This window comes from Camelina sativa, chromosome 11, assembly GCF_030686135.1.
Source record: "Camelina sativa cultivar CO46 ecotype springtype chromosome 11, ASM3068613v1".
In the NCBI taxonomy this organism is placed as follows: Eukaryota; Viridiplantae; Streptophyta; class Magnoliopsida; order Brassicales; family Brassicaceae; genus Camelina; species Camelina sativa.
In genome coordinates, this window is record NC_141890.1 from 18,626,220 (window position 1) to 18,649,695 (window position 23,476).

The window sequence follows — 23,476 nt, forward strand, 5'->3', positions numbered from 1 at the left end:
ATTCAAACCAAACAACGGAAATAACCAAGCATTAAACCAATGAATTAAATAAACGAATAAATCAATTTCATCAATCCATCAAAACCAATAACATAAAACAAGTCATAGAGCAAGGAACCAACAACCTACACATCCGTTCTAGACCACTACATTCCATTCTAGCCACCTAACAATAGCATAGAACAAACAACCAAGCCTCTAGAACATCCTCCTCTTCATTGCCTTGATTCCACGATCACACTTTCCCTTTACATGCACCACAAACAAAAATTGAGATGCATGAGTATTGTCATAAACACTCAGTGAGACAATTCTCCCATCTACTGGGCTATACACACAAGTAACTAAGAATTCCAATGTCAAACAAGTAACAAACAAACACAAACAAACCATGGATACAAGTATAAGCCGCCTGCTGAAAGGGGTGGTGTTGATCGACACTGACTCTCGGTGTTGACCGGCACTGCCTCTCAGAGACGACCGACACCACCTCCTAGTGACAATCGAGCCTTTAGAACATCCTCCTCTTTACTGCCTTGATTTCATGATCACACTTTGCTTTTACTTGCACCACAACACAAATGAGATGCGTGAGTATTATCATAAATACTCTGTGAGGCGATCATCCAATCTACTGGGCTATACACACAAGCGCAGAGACAAGCACAATCAGTACACAAAGAAAAACAAGTAAACCAAAGAACTCTGAACACGCGCGTCGACTCTGACTTGCGTCGACCGATGCAACATCTTTGCATTGACAGACGCACTTCTTGCGTCGATTGATGCAATCCACATAATCCCTAGATACATCGACCGATGCAATCCTTACAATTTCTCGCATCGCCGTCAAATCCCTAACTGTGTCGACCGATGCACTCCTTGCATCGATCAATACAGTCGCGCGACACAACGCCGAGAACAATTTCCTCCAACTCTCCTCGACTCCATGATGCCAGAACCGGAATCCAAAGGCCACAAAACTCACAACAAAACATTCACCTACGAGCACATAAGCAAACAACACCCAAAATCGCACAAACAAACATCTAATCGCTTAAATCATCCACGGTCATTCACTCACCTTTGAGAATGACGAATCTGATCCTAAAACTCGCGAAAACAGCCTCCTAACAAGTTCCTCTCACGTCCTCAGCCTTAGATCTCTACTCACAGGGACAAATCTCTCCGAAAATGGCTTAGGACTAACAAAGAATGCTCTCAGGAACTTTTAGAAGTTTTTCTCTCTTTCTTTTTTTCTCGGAAACGACAAAAGTGGCTAAACCCCTCTAAAACGTCGAGCTTCTCCTTTTATATTTATCCTTAGGGTTTTCCAAACCTAAAATGCATTAGAATGAACGTTTAACTTAAGTCATCCCACAAAAGTGAATTTTGCATCGACCGATGCGATGCACCATCTGCATCGATCGATGCAGAACCCAAACCAAAATTTTGGTCCATAGACGTTACAAATACGTTTAAAAACTTTCAGATATTTTGGTTATCTAATATAATTTTATTTTTTGATCTAAATATATATGATAACGGTTGTTCCAGTTTTGTTTTTTTCAATCTTAATTTTTGTCCCTTATACAATGCAAAAAGAATTAAATCATTAAAATATCTAAGTGGCACATGTTATAAAATATAACGCAAATATATAATATTATTATATAATATATGTATATGTGTATATGTATGTATGTATACACTACTATAATAAAGAGAGAGAGAGACGAGAGGGTAAGTAAAGTAATGAAGTGATAACTTCTTCTCTCTTATTGTTATGTTCTACTCTATTACAACAATGATCTCACGTATATATAGGAATGAGAAATACACTTTCTTACTACTTACGAAACTTGAAGAAGAAGTAAAGGATGAGATAAACATCACTAATGGATAAGTGATATAAATGGATAAGATTAAAGTTACTTAGAGTATAAGTAATGTGATGGATAATCACAACTGTTATTATCCGGTTTATAACAGCACAATCAATTCACACTTGCTCAAAAGTGAAGAGGTATTAGGTTCAAATATCGACAAAAACATAGCTTTTATATGAGTTTGGTTATGTTCCGGTAAGTAGTGTCATTGCTTTGCTAGTTATTTTTCTACTTAAAATGGATTGTTGCGCTATTATAATCAAACCAACTTTCCAAAACAGAATCTCTGAAACCCTCTTTATCAAAACATCTTTTATCATAATGAAACTGAACTTAATACATCTTTGAGCCCTCAAACGGGAGAAAAGTTGTTTGAGAAGGATAATGCATCAACCATTCAGAGTTTACTGTCCTGTCCAAGCAGCATTGAACATATGTGAGTGAAGTTACCTGCCCAAGAGAATCTATTACTCACTGATCTCAAATTATGAAGATCACAAGTACCAATCATTCTTTGGAAATCTGCAGAAGATCTCTTTGGTTGTCGAGGGCCACCTTGCTTTTCCTCACTGCCTCTTACATCATTAAAATGACCTATTGATAATCAAGGAGCGTGTCTTGTTGTTGATATTCTCTGTAAACTTTTTCATAACTCATTTCTGAAAGAAGGATCAAAGATTAGGAGATAAAAAGATAAGTAGAAGAAAAAAACCAGATTAGGAGATTAAAAGATAAGTAGAAGAAAAAAACCACTTGATTCAACTTGCATATTAATAAGATTAGGAGATTAAAAACATTAGAAGCAGAAACACTTTTTTTCTTTCAAAAGAAAGCAATCCCACCATTTACACCATTTGGTGGGACTATTACAGATGAATAATAACCTGACTCACAGCAACTGTCCCAGATTTTATTGTCCTTTTGTTTTGTTTCGAGAAGTCATATCATTTATGGGAGATACTTCTTACGTATCTCATTGAGGTGTCAAACCGTAAAATCTCATTGAGCCACTCCCTTCACCACTTTCCCTGATATGCATCTTAAGGGAACCAGTGTTCTCTGAAGTTTCCAACATCTCATCGAGCTTGCGCTTTCAATGATCCTTACAAGAGACAGCATCCAAATTGTTGAGACTTGGAAATGTCATGAATGAAAAAGGATGGATGATCTCTGAATAGGCTCAACGACTCGCACTCTGTAAGATATCACCTGTTGAATTCTCAAAAACTGGAACTCCATTAAAAAGCTCACTAGTATTTAATTCGATGCGATACATGTTGTAGTGACTTTCATCATCCAAAAATTCAGTAAGACAATCATGATTAGGATCTATAACTGAAAAATCAGGTTCCTCAGAATTTTCATCTTCACTTACTACGTCTTTTTGAACTCGTACATGTTTCTCCTCCACAACTTCATTGTGTCTTCTTATAATCATACTATGTATTTATTCCTCGAGTCTGAATCTAGAAAAAAATGAAGTTGATCAGTGGTTGATGTGGAAACCACTGTTGCATAACAAAAATGCGATCATTGAAAGCCCAAGGACTTCATCTCTACATCATCTCCAATTCTTCTTCAGAGAGGTATATGAATTGGAATCGACCACCCACAATAATGCAATTTGTGGTAAGGAAGCCACAATTGCAGGAATATGTTGTCTTCTATGGAAGATATGACACGCTATCCGAAAAAAATGATCTCGGTCTTCGCTTGGTTGATAATCGCAGCAGGGTGGGCAAAGGGTTTGTCATTAGTACCGAGACAGATATCTTGGACTGCTCGCCTTAAAATTATCAGGATAAAAATTTGCTAGTGAAATTGGGATATTGTTTATGATTTGCGGATTCATAATCCGGTGAATATATAGGATAAATTTTGCAACCATTAATAGGGCATCACGCTGGATCGTGGATCTCAACATGGAGATAATCGCTGATGATAAATTGGAAAAGGAAACTGCCTAAGTTGCCGGCAAAACTTCTGAAAACTGTCACCAAAAAGGTGAGAGAACATATTGTCATTTTAGTGGCTTCTCAACTTTTTAATTTTAATACGTATTACTACGAAAAAAGTACAGATTAATTTAATATTTTATGTTATTTATGTTATGCAGTTTTTTTCAAAAAAAAATTTAACTTTATATATTTTAAATCTGTGTACTTTCAGTTAAAATATTTTATATTTTGAAACATATGAAATATTTAATGTTTAAATTATGGAAATTATTATGATGAAGTCAAATATTGGGTGTATTTATTCAATTTTTTTATATATAATGAAATTCATTTCTCAAAACGTGAATATGGAATATGCAAATCTTATGCATTCAATATTAGATTTAAAATGGAATTCATTTATCAAAACATGAATATGAGATATGCAATCAACATGGAATATTTAAAATCTTATGCATTTAATATTAGGTTTTAATTTTAGAAATCTGGAGTTACGTGACCACCTACATCGGCAGCAACGCTCATCCATTTCTCAAATAATATATTTTAATTATTTTCTTTTAATATTATTATATATTTAAACAAAAAATTGAAAAAAAAAAAGAAAATTACCTTATTAAAAATCGACACATGTCTTCAGAGAATCGATTCTTACTGTTCTCAAATAAGGAACGTTTTTCAATTTTTATCTTTTCTTATTATTACTTTTTAATTTTTAATTAATATTACTCTTAAAAGCAACTACCATTGGACATGCCCTTATACACATAAAATTATTTTTATCAAAGAAAAATTTTATTTACAAAATCAAAAAAAATACCAAATTAGGTATCACGCGTCAATTTCTGGTAGTAGGAGTTTGGGTACCTCATGTGAGTATATTGTTAATATATAAAAATATAAATAGACAAATAAATATGAAAAGGAACTTACATTCATTTTTTATACTCTTTCTTATAACTTTTTCTTCAAATTTCAAAAATTTTGTCTTAGAGGTTTTTTCAGTTAATATATAAAAGGTTGTTCTTCTGATTGTTTGTCTTATATATATATATATATATATGTGTATTTTTATTAACAAATCTCTTAATATTTATTTTGAAAGATAAATGTTTTTCTAGAACAATAATATTAGCATATACAAAAATTTGTATATAACTAAGTAAGATATAAAAATTACAAAAATGAATTTTATTGTTATTAATTTTATCAAATTAAAATTAATGAAATTTAATTAAACATTTTTATCATTTTTAAATTTTAGTTGACTACAAATAAATAGAAAAAAAGTATTAGATACTAAGAAAAATAAACTTCCAATATTGAAAGATGTATATTTCTTTTATTTCTATATTTAAAACTTTTAGTAAATTTTATGTCTTAATGATTTTATATATAAGTTAAGAAACTATTTAATTTAAAAAGTAAAATAAAATAAAATTATAGAATAATAAATTTATAATAAAACTAATACATTAATATAGAAAATTAAAAATATCAATCATTTAATACACAAAATTTAGAAAAATCTTAGATGTCACTAATAAGAAATAAATGTTTCTTATAAATTAACTTTCTTCCAATTTCGGCAATCAATAAAAGTTTTCTTTTAATTATTATTAGGTTGGAAAAAAAAAATAATAAATGCTTCTCGTATTGGTATGTTTAGTTTGGTTGAATGCACCAAACAAACACACCGATACAAAAAAAAAAAAAAAAAAAAAAAAAATCACGATTCCCCAAAGGAGAGCTTTTTTTTTTTTTTCATCTCGAGAGAACTTCAATTTCTGTAATTCAAAACCAAAAACAAAGAGGTATGAAATTTTTGATTTTTGATTTTTCCTATTGCCTAAATTTTTGGAGTTAATACACTAAATCATTTGTCATGTTTATGTTAATAGCAAAATTTTAAGAACACTTACATGAAATCCTGTGTAGGAAGGAGTAGGAGGAGGAACGTTTGAGTAAGAAAGCTTCTTGCTTTCGCCATGGATGTAGCTTAAAAGAAACCCATCTCTTCGATTTCTCTGAGAAAAGAAACCGTTTTTGAAGAGATGGTTTCTTCATCTCACATTCCTTTTCAAGATCCGTCTTTGAATCCGTCTCCTACACTGATCCCGAAGCTCGAACCCATCACTGAATCAACCCAAAACTTGGCTTTTCAACTCCCAAACCCAAACCCACAAGCCCCGATTTCATCATCCAACGAACCCACAAACTCAGATTCCGACAACGTCGCCGAGACTTTCAGGTCCGCGTTCGCTCAACGGCTTCAACGTCACGATGATGTTACGGTTCTTGATTCCTTAACCGGAGCAATCGTACCGGTTGAGGACCATCCTAACCCTGAGTCGGTTCCGGTTGACGCCTCACAACCGTCGGGTGTTTTTACCCGTAGGCCGAAGCCGCAGCAACGTTCGTCGGAGCTTGTGAGGATCACTGATGTTGGACCTGATGGTGAGAGACTGTCACCAAAAAGGTGAGAGAACACATTGTCATTTTAGTCGTTTCTCAACTTTTTAGTTTTAATACGTATTATTACGAAAAAAGTACAGATTAATTTAATATTTCATGTTATTTATGTTATGCAGTTTTTTTCATGAATTTTTTTTAAATATATATATTTTAATCTGTGTACTTTCAGTTAACACATTTTATATTTTAAAACATATGAAATATTTAATGTTTTAAATTATGGAAAATCTTATGATGAAGTCAAATATGGTGCATTTATTCAATTTTTTATATATAATGAAATTCATTTATCAAAACGTGAATATGGAATATGCAAATCTTATGCATTCAATATTAGGTTTTAAATGGAATTCATTTATCAAAACATGAATATGAGATATGCAATTAACATAGAATATGTAAAATCTTATGCATTTAATATTAGGTTTTAATTTTGGAAATCTAGAGTTACGTGACCATCTACATTGGCAGTGACCATCTACGTTGGCAGCAACGGTCGTTCATTTCTCAAAATAATATATTTTAATTTTTTTTTTAATATTATTAGATATTTAAATAAATTTTTGAAAAAAGAAAATTACCTTATTAGAAATTGACACATGTCCTCTCTGTCCAGAGAATCGATTCTTACGGTTCTCAAATAAGGAACGTTTCTCAATTTTTTATTATTATTACTTTTTAATCCCTACTATTATTTTTAAAGTCGTTTAATTAATAAACCTTTGTTTTGTAAGAAATTACAGAAGTATGCCATTGAAGTTAGGACCAAATTAATTCATTTAAAAAAGGTTAAAATCGTCATTTAATTGTTTCTCTATTCGGATAAACACGCGGATCCTTTATATCCGGTATTCTGACCCGATTTCATTTTCTAATCTCAGCCGTTCAATATTTTTTTAAGAATAAATCGCAATCATTCATTGACTAACTTTTAAAAAAAACTTTTTTCCTTCACCTCTGCTCTCTCTCTTTCTCGCCGTCTCTCGCAAATGGATTTAAAGTTTTTTTTTTCTTTTTTGTCGACGAACTCGAAGAGATGCAGAGGAAGAGAAGAAGGAAAAGAATTTCCATTATGCTAAGGTTTTAGTTTCTTTTCTCTTTTAATTAAGTTTATATTTTAAGTATATGTTTGATGATTAAGTATATGTTTGATGATTAAAACCAAGTTTAATTGGAATTTGGTTTCTGAATATTGATGTGTAGTGGTTTTGGATTATTCTCTGGTCATCAGCACGATATTGAGATGATAAACTCAATCTCATAAATCGTAAATAACTCAACCTCAAAATCTGTCTGATTCATCTCTCCGATCAAGTAAGCTCAGATATCGATTGTTTTCTTTCTAATCTGAATCGATTTGTGTAAGATTCTCTTCTGGTGGGTTCTATGGTTTTAAATAGATGTATTCATGATATGATCTTTAACCTTTTATTTTGTATGTGAACTCTAGATGTATTCAAATAGGGAATCATCAAAGGCGATCTAGGAGAATGAAGCAAGAGTACTTGGTATATCTTGAACCTCTGCTAAGGTTAACACAAATATTTGGTTTGATAATTTGATTCGTACTATAAGAGTTCACTTATTGGATGGTACTATAAGCGGAGTGCTATTGTTGGAGATGGAATGGGGACTATGGTGGCAAGGTATACACAACTGTTTTCAATTGCAAACAATTCAAAGTTTTAATCTTTCTTACAAAAGCTTCTTGGCCCTTACTGTCACAGTGACGTATACGAAGGAACCCAAGAGGCGAAAGTGGAAGATCTTACTAGAATTAGAAAAACAATCAAACCTCTGGAAGAATCAGGGGCTTTAGTTCGCAGAATTGATGAAGAGGTTCGCAGATTATCGCTTGTGCAGCTTTGTTTCCTTTCTTTAAAGAAAAGTGTGGAGAAGTTGCAGCTATTGCGGTTTCATTAGATTGTCGTGGACAAGGACAGGGAGATAAATTGCTCGGTATAATCATGAAACTTTTGAGTATTGTGTGTTTACAATCTACAGTTAAAAAAAAAATCAGTTTCTTAGACTATCAAATTTTTGCAGATTACATTGACAAAAAAAGCGTTAGCTCTCGGACTTGAGATGCATTTTCTGCTAACAACGAGAACAGCTGACTGGTTTGTGAGACGCGGGTTTCAGGAATGTTCAATCTCGATGATACCAGAGGCAAGACAAGAAAGAATCAATTTTTCGAGTAGATCGAAGTATTACATGAAGAAGTTATTGCCAGACAGGAGTGGGATCTCTGTTGTTCGTACATTTCAGTTTGGCTCATGAGAATGTCGAGAAGAATGTAATTGACATAGAATTTTTTTGCTCAATTTATAAGATTCTGTCGAGTTTTGAATGAATCAACATTATTTCCAACGCCATAGCATCTATCACTTTGAGTTTCTCCACAAGTCATCTCCTTCGTGACACCATCTTCTCCTCTGCTGTCTTGATCTCGGGGAATGAAACAATGGGGAAAATACGTATGTGCTCATCAAATCTATACTTTTAAACAGAAGTATATAATATTTTCATATTTATATTTGATAGTGATTGTTTTTCATATTAATATTTTCTACTACTTTTCTTCGTGATCAATTTATATAATATTTTCATATTTATATTTTCTACTACTTTTCTCTAGGTATGCTTTGGTTTTAACTAATTTTATTTCTAAATTCGTAAATTAATTTGATTTTGACTTTGCAAGAAATGTTTGTTGGATTCTCTTCTTATAATTTGATCTCATCTTTTCCCCAAAAAAAATTGATCTCATCTTTCAAGAATGTGATGTGCCATTGAAGCAAAGTTCAAAAATAAGAAATTTTTAATTTTCTTTATTCAATCATACCCTTATTACCTTTAAATTTAATTTAGTTTATTTTTTAAAAAATAATTGAAGTTATTGGCTTGATTTTTATTATATGTTGTAATTTTGCGATATCTTCAATCGTCTTTCATTAGAATATCTTTGTAACAGATGACTCTTCCGATGAAGAAGATTAGACTTCTCTCTGTTGAACTTTGTTCACTACTATTAAAAAGCACATAATATTTTATTTTAGATAAACATGTAACTAAATCTTAATCACCATTTGGTTACAAGATTTTAATATTTTTGTAAATATTCGAAGTTGTTTTCTAAAAACAAGAAATAGAAAATAATATAAACAAAATCTATAAAAATCCATGTTTGATATATTTTTCAATCCATATATTCAGTATCTTTTTTAGAATAATTTTTTTTCACAAAATGTAGTATGAGATGGTAAAAGTAAGGAATATTTGCCAACTAAATAAAAAATATATATTTTTGGATAATTTACTGTATTTACTGTATTTTTCACAAAAACAATTAAATGTTTGTGGATAATTGTTTTTTGAAGCTGAATATATGGGATATTTGTGGATAATTGTTTTTTTTTCACAAAACTATAATTAATAATAAAAACATAATTAAATGTAACACATGAATTGAAATTAATGAGAATCTCATTAATTAAGATATGTAATCAAATAAATTGTTTTTTCACTAGATAATTTTGCAGCTATATAATTAAGTTATTATTAGCAGCTTAAACAAATACAGTAAATGGAAAAAAACTTATTATTAACATGTAGTTTAGTCATAGAAATCTTGGAGCGTACAAATATAACAAATTTTAAACATATGAAAAGTTTACAATATTATTAACATTACCCTTCAGAAAAAAAAATTATATGAAAATTTAAAGGAGAGTGTTATATGACAAGACAGTTGGGTCGATATTGATAGCAATTTAAAATACTATTAATTTATCCCGTGATATATACTTTGAAATAATTATTTGAAAAGTTTAGGAAACATTTTTTTCTTAATAACATGTAAATGATGTCATTCATATAAAAATAAGATCTTATAGAAAAGAACGTTTAACAAACGAGAATGGGTAATTCAAACAATAAAAATAATTATCTAAACTACTTCTAATTAAAAGAACACAAGATGAGATCATAAAATTTGGATAATTTAATTTAATTTTAACTTTCAAATATAAAAAATAGATATGATACAAGAACATGTTTTATGCCGATATAGTACTTAGAAGATATTAAGAGTTTCAGTGGTTAATGGGTCTTTTTGTATTGTGCTGTCTATATAAAGATAGATATTTTTAAAAGGTTGACTATGCGACATATAATCAGTTACTTTGGAACAAGTACTTTAAAAAATTTGGATATTTTTAAAAACAATTAAATATTTTTTTTGGATAATTTTCACTAACTAAATAAAAAATAAGTACTCAAGGGGATATTTGTGGTGAAAGAGATGGTAAAAGTAAGGAATATTTGTTACCTAAGTAGTTATGATTATTAGGGAAATCATTTTATGTAATAATAAAAGTAAATAAAATATTGCCCTATCTTATACCATCTCGATATTTATAGAACAAAATCTCTACTTTGGAATAATTATATGAAAATTTTAGGAAACATTTTTTTAATAACATGTAAATGATTTCATTTATATAAAAGAAAATATGATCTTATAGAAAAGTAATTATCTAAACTATTTCTAACAATAAAAGTAATTATCTAAACTATTTCTAATCAAAAAACGAGATGAGATCATAAAATTTGGATAATTAAATTTAATTTCAACTTTCAAATATAGAAAATGGATATGATACAGGAACATGTTGTATGCTGAGATAGTACTTAGAAGACATTAAGAGTCTCATTGGTTAATAGGCTGTTGTGTATTGTGTTGTTTATACGAAAATATATATATTTTAAAAAGGTTGACTATGCGATATGTAATCAGTAACTCTGGAACGGGTAATTTGAAAATTTTAGATATTTTTGAAAACAATTAAATAGTTCTTTTTGAATAATATCAGCTAACTAAATAAAAGTAATTATTTAACGGAGAATTCGGGTATCCTGTCTAAATTTTTTACCCACTCTCTATTAATAAACATCATCTAACGAGTAATCACATATGGTACGATACATGGAACAAGACGAAATGGGACGGTACATGGAACAAGTCGAAATGGAACGGTACAGACTGGACGAGAGGGGATGTATTTCCCGCTCTAAAGTACATACGTCTAGATTATATACACACAATAATCCAAACTAAAACCAAACTGAAATATAATATTATGATTTAATACCAATATTGTACAAATACTTAATTGATGTATTTAAAATAATAATATTCTAACTTAATTTTATGAATTTAAATTTTATATACAAAATATTTTGCCCGTGTTGTAGCACGTGTTACTACCTAGGAAGGTCAGTCTCTCTCAAGGTCAATCTTGCGATTTTATACATATTAATATCAAGGTGAGTCTCTCTCAAATGTTGGTTTATACTTGCCTAGACCTGTTTTCTCTTATGGCCAGTTATATGTAGCGATGTCTCATGTAAGCAGTAAATTAGGATTGAAAATTCTCATTACTGACCCAAAAGAAAAACCTCAAAAGAAAACAAGAAATGTCGTCTTCAAAGAGGTTTTCCAAAACATTTGATCCATCTTCATGCATACCTTCGTAAGACTTTGTTTCCATTCTTACAAAATTAGTTGCTTTGGTCTTCGTTTAAATTATTTGATCATATATATATATATATATATATATATATATATATACTTTTTTTTGCAGGTTTTCTTTATATTTTCACCCATCAAATAAATTTCTAAAATCTTATTATTCATGTACTCCACCAAATAAGTTTTATCCCATATAGACATATTGAGTTTCGTTTATTTAATTTATTACATATATTTATTATATTTCATATTCTACTACTATATTATTTCCAATTATTTAACCATGTATATATATATTATATATAATATTAGAGAAGTTTAATAACTTAGTACATTCATTATATTCGTTATAAATCTTTAAAAATCTAATTGTACAATATTTTTCGTTTGAAGAAATTATAATAAAATATATACATGTATAGAAACAAAAACATAAGACAATAGCTAATAAAAGAAAATATAGTACAAAGGTTATTAGATACGGTGTGGAGTAGAGGATAGAGGCCAGAGCTAATTAGGCTGTAGAGATGGGGTCTGTGTCAGAGTAGTCAATATCCTGCTCACTGAAATTAAATGTCAAAACAAATACGTAGTACCAATAATATGTTGAAAATGTGAAATAATCTAAATATAACTAATATAGTATTATTAATTTCAAATTATAATAAACATATTGGTCCATGCAGTAGCACGGGTTACTACCTAGTTTGTAATTAATAGCACTCCTAAAAGCAACTACTGTTGGACATGTCCCTATGTATTTAAAATTGTTTTTTTTCAAAAAAAAAACTTTATTTACAAAATCAAGAAAGGTACCAAATTAGGTATCACGCGTCAATTTATGGTAGTAGAAGATTAGATACCTCAGGTGAGTATATTATTAATATATAAAAATAAATAAATATTTTATAAATATTAAATAGACATATAAATATGAAAAGGAACTTACATTCAATTTTTTATACTTTTTCTTATTACTTTTTCTTCAAATTTCAAAATTTTTGTCTTAGAGATTTTTTCAATTAATATATAAAAGGTCGTTCATCGGATTGTTTTTCTTATATATATATATATATATATGTATTTTTTATTAACAAATCTCTTAATATTTATTTTGAAATATAAATGTTTTTCTAGAAAAATAATATTAGCATATACCAAAATTTGAATATAACTAAGTAAGGTATAAAATTACAAAAATGAATTTTAATGTTATTAATTTTATCAAATTAAAATTAATGAAATTTAATTAAACATTCTTATCATTTTAAAATTTTAGTTGCCTACAAATAAGAAAAAAGTATTTGATATTAAGAAAAATAAACTTCCATTATTGAAAGATGTATGTTTCTTTTATTTCTATATTTAAAACTTTTAGTAAATCTTATGTCTTAATGATTTTATATATAAGTTAAGAAATTATTTAATTTAAAAAGTAAAAAAATAAAATTATAGAATAATAAATTTATAATAAAACCAATCATTTAATACATAAAATTTAGAAAAATCTTAAGTGTCACTAATAAGAAATAAATGCTTCTTGTAAATAATTTTCCTCTAATTTGATCAATCAATGTAAGAGTTTTATTTTAATTATTGTTAGGTTAGAAAAAGAAAAAAGAAATAAATGCTTCTGGTATGTTTGGTTTGGTTCAATGCACCAAACAAACACACCAATACAAAAAAAAAGAAATCACGATTCCCCCAAGGAGAGCTTTTTTTTTTTTTTTTTTTTCATCTCCAGAGATCTTCAATTTCTGTATTTCAAAACCAAAAAAAAAAAGAGGTATGAAAGTTTTGATTTTTTCTATTGCCTAAATTTTTGGAGTTAATACACTAAATCATTTGTCATGTTTATGTTAATAGCAAAATTTTAAGAACACTTACATGAAATCCTGTGTAGGAGGAACGTTTGAGTAAGAAAAGCTTCCTGCGCTTTCGCCATGGATGTAGCTTAAAAGAAACCCATCTCTCGATTTCTCTGAGAAAAAAAAACCCATTTTTGAAGAGATGGGTTCTTCATCTCACATCCCTTTTCAAGATCCGTCTTTGAATCCGTCTCCTACACTAATCCCAAAGCTCGAACCCATCACTGAATCAACCCAAAACTTGGCTTTTCAACTCCCAAACTCAAACCCACAAGCCCCGATTTCATCATCCAACGAACCCACAAACTCAGATTCCGACAACGTCGCCGAGACTTTCAGGTCCGCGTTCGCTCAACGGCTTCAACGTCACGATGATGTTACGGTTCTTGATTCCTTAACCGGAGCAATCGTACCGGTTGAGGACAATCCTAACCTTGAGTCGGTTCCGTTTGACGCTTCACCACCGTCGGGTGTTTTTACCCGTAGGCCGAAGCCGCAGCAACGTTCGTCGGAGCTTGTGAGGATCACTGATGTTGGACCTGATGGTGAGAGACAGTTTCGTGAAAATGTGAGGAGGACGAGGATGGTTTATGATTCCCTTAGGATCTATATGATGATGGAAGAAGCTAAGCGTCTAGGGTTTGGAGGAAGGAAAGGTAGAGCTGATAGTAAAGCTGCTTCGTTGATGAAAGATTGTTTCTTGTGGCTGAATCGTGATAAACGAATCGTGGGTTCGATCCCTGGTGTTCAAGTTGGTGACATCTTCTTCTTTAGGCTTGAGTTGTGTGTTATGGGTTTACATGGGCAGACTCAAGCTGGGATTGATTACCTTACAGGGAGTCTTAGCTCTAATGGAGAGCCTATTGCTACTAGTGTGATTGTTTCTGGTGGGTATGAGGATGATGATGATCAAGGAGATGTGATCATATATACAGGACATGGTGGGCAGGATAAGCTTGGAAAGCAAGCTGAACATCAGAAGCTGGAAGGTGGGAATCTTGCCATGGATCGGAGTATGTACTATGGGATTGAAGTCAGGGTGATTAGAGGGTTGAAGTATGAGAACTCTGTTTCTAGCAGAGTTTATGTTTACGATGGGTTGTTTAGGATTGTCGATTCTTGGTTCGATGTTGGGATATCTGGTTTCGGTGTGTATAAATTTAGGCTGGAGAGAATTGAAGGCCAGGCTGAGATGGGTAGCTCCATTTTGAAGCTTGCTAGCACTCTTAAAACCAACCCCTTGTCTGTCAGGCCGACAGGTTACATCAGTTTCGATATCTCCAATAGGAAAGAGAATGTTCCTGTCTATTTGTTTAATGACATTGACAGTGATCAAGAACCTTTGTTTTATGAGTACCTTGCTAAAGCTTCGTTTCCCCCTGGCTTATTCATTCAAGGGAGTGGTAGTGCAACTGGATGCAACTGTATCACAGGTTGTACCAGTGGCTGCATTTGTGAAGCCAAGAATTCAGGTGAGTTTGCTTATGATTACCATGGGAAGTTGATAAGATTGAAACCATTGATACATGAATGTGGACCGGCGTGTCAGTGCCCTCCAACTTGCCGAAACCGTGTGACTCAAAAGGGTTTGAAGAATAGGCTCGAAGTGTTTAGGTCACTTGAAACGGGTTGGGGAGTGCGGTCTTTGGATGTATTGCATGCTGGTGCTTTTATTTGTGAGTATGCTGGGGTTGCTTTGACAAGGGAACAAGCCAACATTATGACCATGAACGGTGATACATTGGTATATCCTGCTCGGTTTTCCTCTGCAAGATGGGAAGAATGGGGAGATTTGTCTCAGGTCCTCGCTGGTTACCAGCTGCCTTCTTATCCTCAGATACCTCCTGTTGATTTCGCAATGGATGTGTCCAAGATGAGGAATGTTGCTTGTTACATAAGCCACAGTACTGATCCAAATGTCATTGTCCAGTTAGTACTCCATGATCACAACAGTCTGATGTTTCCCAGAGTCATGCTCTTCACTGCAGAGAACATCCCTCCCATGACTGAGCTCAGCCTTGATTATGGAGTAGCTGATGATTGGACTGCCAAGCTTGCCATTTGTAATTAAAAATCTGGTGGATCCTAGCCATATTTTTCCAGGTAAAACTAAGTTAATAATGGTTAAATAAGTTTTACAAATAACGCCTTTAGTATCATTCTTGTTAAACTTTGCGAAAAACACCAGCAAGAAACATTGCAAATGGGTCTTGTATAGGTTTGCTTTTAGTCTTCTTGCACATTGTATCGATTGTGAGAGAAATGCTACAACTTGCTGCCTGATTTCCTTTTTGGTCTATGCTGCATTGATTAAACCAAAGATGTGGTCTTGATGTTGGTCATATCATGTTCATTTGAATTTGATAATTTATCGGTTTCTTGCATATTGTAATCAGGCTGAGATTGAATGGTTTGCTTTTGTTTGTTTGTTTGTTTGCTAGTTGGTGGACATGAAAGGAATTGTGCAGAAGCTAAAGTTTAAGAGACCCCCACTCCTCCCATTTTGAATTTTGGGTATCTTTGTTTTGCACATTTGGGAGTCTTGATGTTTTTTTTTTGGGGTGTAAATAAATAATAAGTGTGTGATATATGATAGTGAAGTATATGGTTATGAGATAGTTGAGTAAATGGAGGGTTGTAAAATAAAGTAGAGAGTTGAATAAATGGAGGGTTGTAAATTAAAGCATAAAAATATCTTAAGGAATATTCTATGTAATATTCCCTAAGACTTGTAATATAAATACTAAGGCTTGGTGAAGAGTTTCATTCAAACTGGAGTGAGTAAGTTTGAGTGTGAGAGTCTTAAGAGTCTTGTAATCCTTTGAGTGTTTCAATAATAAAATATATTCCCTTGGTAAAAGATCTTTCTTATATCCTTACATAATCATATAATCATTTTCTAAAATACTTCCTAAACACTTAGCATTGATCCTAAAAACCTCCTAAGTGGTTGTACCACTTCCTAACCACTTAGGAGGTTTTTAGAATCAATGCTAAGTGTTTAGGAAGTATTTTAGAAAATGATTATATGATTATGTAAGGATATAAGAAAGATCTTTTACCAAGGAGATATATTTTATTATTGAAACACTCAAAGGATTACAAAGACTCTTAAGACTCTCACACTCAAACTTACTCACTCCAGCTTGAATGAAACTCTTCACCAAACCTTAGTATTTATATTACAAGTCTTAGGGAATATTACATAGAATATTCCTTAAGATATTTTTATGTTTTATTTTACAACCCTCTATTTATTCAACTCTCTACTTTATTTTACAACCTTCCATTTATTCAACTCTCTCATAACCATATACTTCACTATCATATATCACACACTTATTATTTATTCCCCCTGTCTCCAAAAGAGAGGCGACGTTTATCTTATCCGTTGTCGTCTTCTTCACTGTCTGAGGCGACTTCTGTGACGTAGATCTTTTGGCCTGGAATGTATCGCTTTATCTTGTATTTTTTCCCTTCAACTCTGTAGACCGGATGATCTGGATTTGATTGTGGCCATGCGTATTGATCATGAAAGTCTGCTAACACTTGTCGTATTTCTTCAACGAATCCTAGCGGGTAGACGTGTCTGTTGTGCCAGTGTGCTGTGTGAGGACAAAGAAGATTAGGGTCAACTTCAGATTCATTAAATCCATTCAATAATGCAATTTGCTTTGCGCGTTAATGGAAGTTTCCCGAGGCAAAAGCATCATTATTGTATCTTGTCTCAACGTTCGCATCATATTTCTTTAGGATAATAATTTCCCCGTCTTGTTCTTCTTGGATTGCAGTGATCCTGAACGTGACAAGTATATCCAACTCAGGCTGTGCACGAACATGTTCTTGCCACCAGGTAACATCATGGAATAATATGAGCCACTTGTATAGTAATTTGTAATGCGCCTTTCGTCTAGTCAATATGCATTTCGCCAAGTACTGGAGCAGTTGACTTTTGTGGATGAGGACTGCAATAGTGTAAAGATCTGCCATGTACCAAAGTGTATGCTTCTATAGGGAATCGGCCATAATGAGCAGAGTTCATATGGATGGTGGTAAGGAAGGGATAGGCCCGGTGGTAAAGGAGGCCAAGAAGTGGACCCTGATCAAGACCATACCGGTGTATATAAAACTTTAGGAAACCATGCAGTGTCTCAATCCCTCTGTAGATCAATACATTGTCGAAAACGATTCTCTTATTCCATGCGGCATATCGGCAATCTTTTTCCGCAGGTTATCTTCTGTTGGATTGTCTGGACTGAGGGTGTATATCATAGGTACTATTGTCGAGATTTGACGCTGAGTTCTTGAAAGAAAATCTAGGAGGAAGTTGTCTTTTCCTTTGATGTGTTTAACATCGAATTTCCACTGGGAAAACCAACTTGCCCACCTGGGTAACTGAGCTTGTGGTAGTACCTTCTGCTTGAACTGAATCATTTTTGGAAAGGATGACATGTCCATCTCGATGAGGAAATGTTGGCCCACCAAATGAAACTCAAATTTTTCTATTCCTCTTTTGACAGCGAGTATCTCCTTGTAAGTAGAATGGTAGTGTTTTTCGCTATCTTTGAAGACTCCACTTTTATAGCCACATATATTTCTTTTCCCCTTCTCGTCTTCTTCTAAGAGTATTGCTCCCCAATAGCAATCACTTGCGTCCGTCTGCAGAATTCTTTTTCCTTTTGCTAGGATTTTTAGTGCTGGTAAGGTTGTGGAAATTTTCTTCAATTCTTTTACTGCTTCTGTGCATTTCTGGCTCTAAGGAGGGGCATCTTTCTTGAGTTGAGCAGAGAGAACCGATCTGTGTTTTGCAAGACCATGAATGAAATTCGACATATAATTGACAATCCCCAGAAACTGTTGGACTTGCTTGAAAGATAGTCGTTCATCTGGAAACTCATTGAGTTGGGTAGCAATGTGAGGTTGGAGGTAGTATTCTCCCTTGGATATGTGCATTCCCAGAAAATCAATCTCCGTTTCTCCGATCACCATCTTCTTTTCTGATAGCATAATACCGTATTTTTGTACGATACTGTGGAAATTTGCCAATAGTGAAGTGTGGGAATCTATGTCTGACGAGAATAGCAGAATATCGTCGATATACACCAGCGCATGTGGGAGGATAGGCTCGAATATCTTGATCATAGCTTTTTGGAATAATGAAGGAGCTACCTTTAGTGCAAAAGGCATGACTTTTCAGTGGTAATGACGATCTGGTACACAAAATCCCGTCTTTGGTCTGTCCTCTGGTTTGATTCCAAGCTGCCAAAATCCTGCTTTTAAGTCAAACTTGGAGAAGATTTGTGCTTGCGGGAGTTTTTGGAATAACACTTCTCTCTTTGGCAAAGGAAACTTGTCATCAGCAAGGAAATGGTTGAGTGGTTGATAGTTGATGACTAATCTGAGTTTTTCTCGCACCTGTTCAGCCCGTTTGTTGACGTAGAATGCTTCGCATGCCCAAGGTGAAGTGGTCTTCTCAATGAGGTCTTCTTTCTGGAGTTGGTCAATCTCTTCGAGTGCAAGATTGCAGTGATCTGGGTTCATTCCTAGGGTGATTTGCTTTAGTTGGATTGATATCCTCATTCTTCTTGAAGAAATCTGGATTCTTCCATAAAGGAGATAAGCATTTTGTGAGAAACTCCGAATAAGATGTGGCGCAAGACGTCTTTGCAATTTCTTCTTTCATGGGATTAAGCATCTCCATAGGATATAGATGAGACACCATTGTCCAAGGTAGCAACTGATTTTTGTGTTTGAGACCTTTCGGGTACCACGAAACTCTCCGAAGACTATGAAAGATGTCAAATCCAAGTATAAAGTCCTTTCGAGGGAGTTCATAACCATATACTTTCGATTTAATCATGTATCCGGGGAAAAGTTGGATGTAAATTGGCTTGCTGATAAGAGAGATATGAAATATCTGGCCGTTGGCTGCTTTGAAAGCGACTAACATGAATTTCAATGTGAGGCTGGGAGGAGGTCTGGTTTGATGATGGATGAAGCAGCTCCAGTGTCAAAATAGGCAATGACCGGTATTGGTTTATCATACTTGTTTGGGAAGATGTAGATCTTGGCATTTGGAGATGGTTGGGTTAGATACACCAATTCTTCTTGATGTGATTGCTCTACTTTGCAGAAATCGAATGTGTAGAGGTCAAACAACATGAATTGGTCGTCTATATCGATTTCATCTCCAGTATCCTCTTCTGAAGATTCATCTTCTAATTCCATACCCATTGTAAGAACTGTATCATCAGTTGGTTCATCATCAAGGGAAAAGATGGATTCAATATCTGAGTCGTCAATATCTTCAACTTGTGCCAAGTAGCCAAGGAGGTTGTCTCTCTTCTTCTTGTTAGGACACTGTTTCACATAATGTCCCTTCTTCTTGCAGATGTAACATCTGTCTGATTTTTTGAAACCTCTTTGAGTTTTCTTCCTGAAGAATTTCCATTTCTTTCTAGAAGATGGCTTTGGATATTTCTTCTGCCACTTGCTTCTATAGCTCTTTTCTTTTCCATGACTTGTAGAACAATGGCATCTCTTGTCTCTGCATTTGATATTGAGTTCTGACCGATCACATGCTTTTTCTAGAAGCTTTCCTTGTTCTTGAAGCTGTTTGAAAAACTTCTGGTGGTTGCATAGCTTTTCAAGGGCTGCCAGAGAAATTTGATATATTTCTCCAAGTGAAGCTTGGTTGAGAGGCATATTCTTGAGAGACAATATCCTTGACGTTTCATTTCCAAGTGGTTCTGGAAGTGAATTCATGTACGCCTGCTTGAGGTTGACGTCATTTATCCCATTCAGGGCATAGAATCTCTTTGACATTCGCTCATAATGTCTTTCAAGATCCTTCCTCTTGAAGGAGCAGCATCTCATGCTAAGATACTCTTCTCTGGCTTGGATAGTATAATGATCCCATGTGCCGAGAAATTCATTGTGGATGTGTCCCACCAAGGCATCGATTGTTGGAGATTGTCGGATTTGTAATTGTCGATATTGGCCTAAGCTTATCCATCATTGCCTGAGATGTCCTTGGAATTTAGCCACCAGTTTATCAATCGATATAGGCAAAATGGCTCCTGGGTTGAGTTGTTGTTCTGTTAGCCATGCATGTATCTCATATACTTTGTCGCGCCATTTTGAAGGGGGAACATCATCAAAAGAAAAACCCTTATGTGGTTCTGTATTAAACCGCAGATTTCCTTCTGTCTGATTTCGTCCAGTTTCTTGAGTTTCTTCATATACGTTTCCACCTTCACTTTCTACGTCTTCTTCAACCACAGCCGGTGAGGCCATCATAAAAGTTGGGATTATGACCTCATCATTTTAATCTTTTATTGGCGTCTTTTTCATCATACTTTCTTGAGAAAAACTTTTTTCTCGTTTTACAACCTTCTTAAGAAAAACAGTGATTGGATTAGCACGCTCCACCATGAATTGCGCTTTGCTGGTTTCGGGTTGATCTTGAGATTTTGATGTCTCGGTCAAAGGTTTGGGTGGTTCAAGTATGGCTTCCTTCCCTGTTCTTTTTTCTATTGGCTTTTTCTTTTTGGTAGACTGTTGTTCATAAACAACTTTTGTTGGTAAGAAGGAGGATGCTCCGAAAATACTTGGGTCTTGAGAAAAAGATAAAGGTTGTGTTTGGGCTGTGTAAGGTGGTGTGTAGATGGGGTATGGTGTGAAAAGATCATATGGCATTGGAGGTTGGGTTTTGGGTTGGTTTTGTAAGGAGTTTAGCTGAGCTTTAAGGGACTTTAGCTCATACTCTTTTTGGGACATGAGGGGAGAGTTTATGGAGACAGTAGTTGCAAGGTGGAGAAGTTCTTGGTGGAGAGAGGTTATCTTTTTGGTGAGTTCTTTAATGGAAAGGTCTATGATGGTTACCTTTTTGTCAATCTGGCTTAGGAGATAGTTTTGGGTTGTGGCGTTCTCCGACTGCCAGTTCAAAGTTGCTTATGCGGCACTGATCTGCTTTACTGAGCCATATGGGTTCTTAACATTTGGATTCCGGATTTTCCATGAGTTTTTTATATTGTTTTCTTCAAACTTTTTGGATGGAAATGGTGAATCCTGCTGTGATGGGGGTCCGAACATGTAACTTAGTTGTACCTCTTCTTTGTTAGGTGTTGTGGGAGTTGAGCCACCTGAATACAATACATAATATTCAAAATTCTTGCCACTTGGTTCTCCGAGAAGGCCAACTTGTGTGTCTCCAGACTCAAATCGTTCTTTGAGGATTTGTTGTGTAGTTTTCTTTTTTCTCCTTCGCCTTGGGGTGTCATCATCATCAGAACTATTCATCTGGCAGTGTTGGCAATCACAAACATCAAAGAATTTGTGGCCCTTTTCATCTTGAAAAGAGTAAATGGGATCTCCCAGCGAATCAAAAGATGAGATTGGAACACCATCTAAACGTGGATTGTTCTCCAAAGTTTGTGCAGAAAGCCGTTGGTCTTGACTGTTCTTCTTGTTGCTTAAAAGCCATCTCTACAGCTCCATCTTTTCTCCTATGAATAGAAGAGTCCACCGATTGTATTGGGGTGCTACGGTCATGGAGCTTTTCGTAATTGGTAACCCATGATTCTGGAAGCAACTTGACAAGCTCATCTCTAGGAATCTGTCTAGGAATATGGATGCACGACGGGCTATGCTGGGATTCCAATTGTATGAGTAGCACATCTTCAATGTCTCTAGGGAGACTTAAGTCCATTGCATGATTTTGGACTATATACGCCATTTGATGGTAAAGCGTTGTTGCATACGTGTTTCCAATTTGTGGAGCTCCTGTGATTTGCAGCTGGATTTGCATGTTCTGATATATTTGAGGGTCTTTCAATGCCACGTTGAAATTTGGGAAGAGGGTGACGAAAACAGTGCCAACGTTTAGTGTTGTCTGGATAGTTGCAATACAAGCATGTTGGTATTCTTTGTATCGGGTGTCGAGAAGAGCTACCCGTGCTACAACTGGTAAGCCTTTTCTGCCATGGAGTGTTAGCGCCAAACGTATCGCTCCATAGTGAAGATGGGTATATCAAATAGTGTACAAAACTCAAAAGATGTTTGTTTTGTCTCTGCTGATTTGTTCTTGGGTTTGTATCGTACTTAAGAAATGTTAACCACCTCTCTCTCTCTCTAAATTAATAGGGTTTTAATTTTCCCTATTAATTTGAAATTATCACCAAATTATTGGAATAGGATAGTGAAGTAACTCAAGTCAATTGGCGAGAGAACAATTTTTCTTTTTTTTTGAACTAAAGGCGAGGGAACAGTTAAAAATCAAATATAGGGTTGTTTACTCACCGTCATTGTCATTGAACATCATTTAGGCCTGTTAATGGTAAAGATGGTTACTTTTGGTTGTACATACTTTAATTTTAAAATTTTAGGTAGAAATTTTAAATGTTCTGATTGTTTACTAACAATTACTAAACTTGTAATTGTAATTTTTTTTTATTATAAATATTAATAATAAATATATATTATGTCAAAAAATTAATTCATATAACAATTTAATGACAAAATTTTATAAATGTTAAATTAAAATTTAAAAAAATAGAAGTCAATCAAATATATTATTTTATTTGAAAACTAATCAAAAACAAACAACGATAAGAATAAGAAATAATCAATTGAAATTATACACATCAATTTATTAAGTTATTAAAATTTTAAATATCATGATTAAAAACAAACTAGTTGAAACAACCTCACCTGTTTTTTTAAAATAAAATAATAAAGAATAGTCTTAGAAAT

General features: G+C 33.5%; 2 long non-coding RNA genes and 3 pseudogenes across 6 annotated transcripts; 3 read left to right on the forward strand and 2 right to left on the reverse strand.

The window, feature by feature from the left end:
* Positions 1–2,186: 2,186 nt before the first annotated feature.
* Positions 2,187–4,877, reverse strand: LOC147934210 (uncharacterized). Its single transcript, XR_015571851.1, has 2 exons — positions 4,781–4,877; positions 2,187–3,879 (listed from the first exon to the last, which is right to left on the reverse strand). It is a non-coding gene; the product is annotated as an uncharacterized LOC147934210 (long non-coding RNA).
* A 642-nt stretch (positions 4,878–5,519) lies between these two features.
* LOC147934211 (uncharacterized) lies at positions 5,520–6,567 on the forward strand. The gene is made up of 2 exons (XR_015571855.1): positions 5,520–5,661; positions 5,786–6,567. It is a non-coding gene; the product is annotated as an uncharacterized LOC147934211 (long non-coding RNA).
* Positions 6,568–7,841: 1,274 nt separating this feature from the next.
* Positions 7,842–8,692, forward strand: LOC104723853 (putative amino-acid acetyltransferase NAGS1, chloroplastic; annotated as a pseudogene). Its single transcript, XR_015571854.1, has 3 exons — positions 7,842–7,968; positions 8,050–8,281; positions 8,369–8,692. The product of XR_015571854.1 is annotated as a putative amino-acid acetyltransferase NAGS1, chloroplastic (transcript).
* Positions 8,693–13,493: 4,801 nt separating this feature from the next.
* Positions 13,494–16,583, forward strand: LOC104723852 (histone-lysine N-methyltransferase family member SUVH9 pseudogene; annotated as a pseudogene). Of its 2 annotated transcripts, XR_015571852.1 has the most exons (3): positions 13,494–13,641; positions 13,759–15,826; positions 16,165–16,583. The product of XR_015571852.1 is annotated as a histone-lysine N-methyltransferase family member SUVH9 pseudogene, transcript variant X1 (transcript). The 2 variants fall into 2 exon arrangements; XR_015571853.1 differs by lacking the exon at positions 13,494–13,641 and having other exon boundaries at positions 13,723–15,826.
* A 5,239-nt stretch (positions 16,584–21,822) lies between these two features.
* Positions 21,823–22,876, reverse strand: LOC104723854 (uncharacterized; annotated as a pseudogene). Its single transcript, XR_015571353.1, has one exon. The product of XR_015571353.1 is annotated as an uncharacterized LOC104723854 (transcript).
* Between the last annotated feature and the right edge of the window lie 600 nt (positions 22,877–23,476).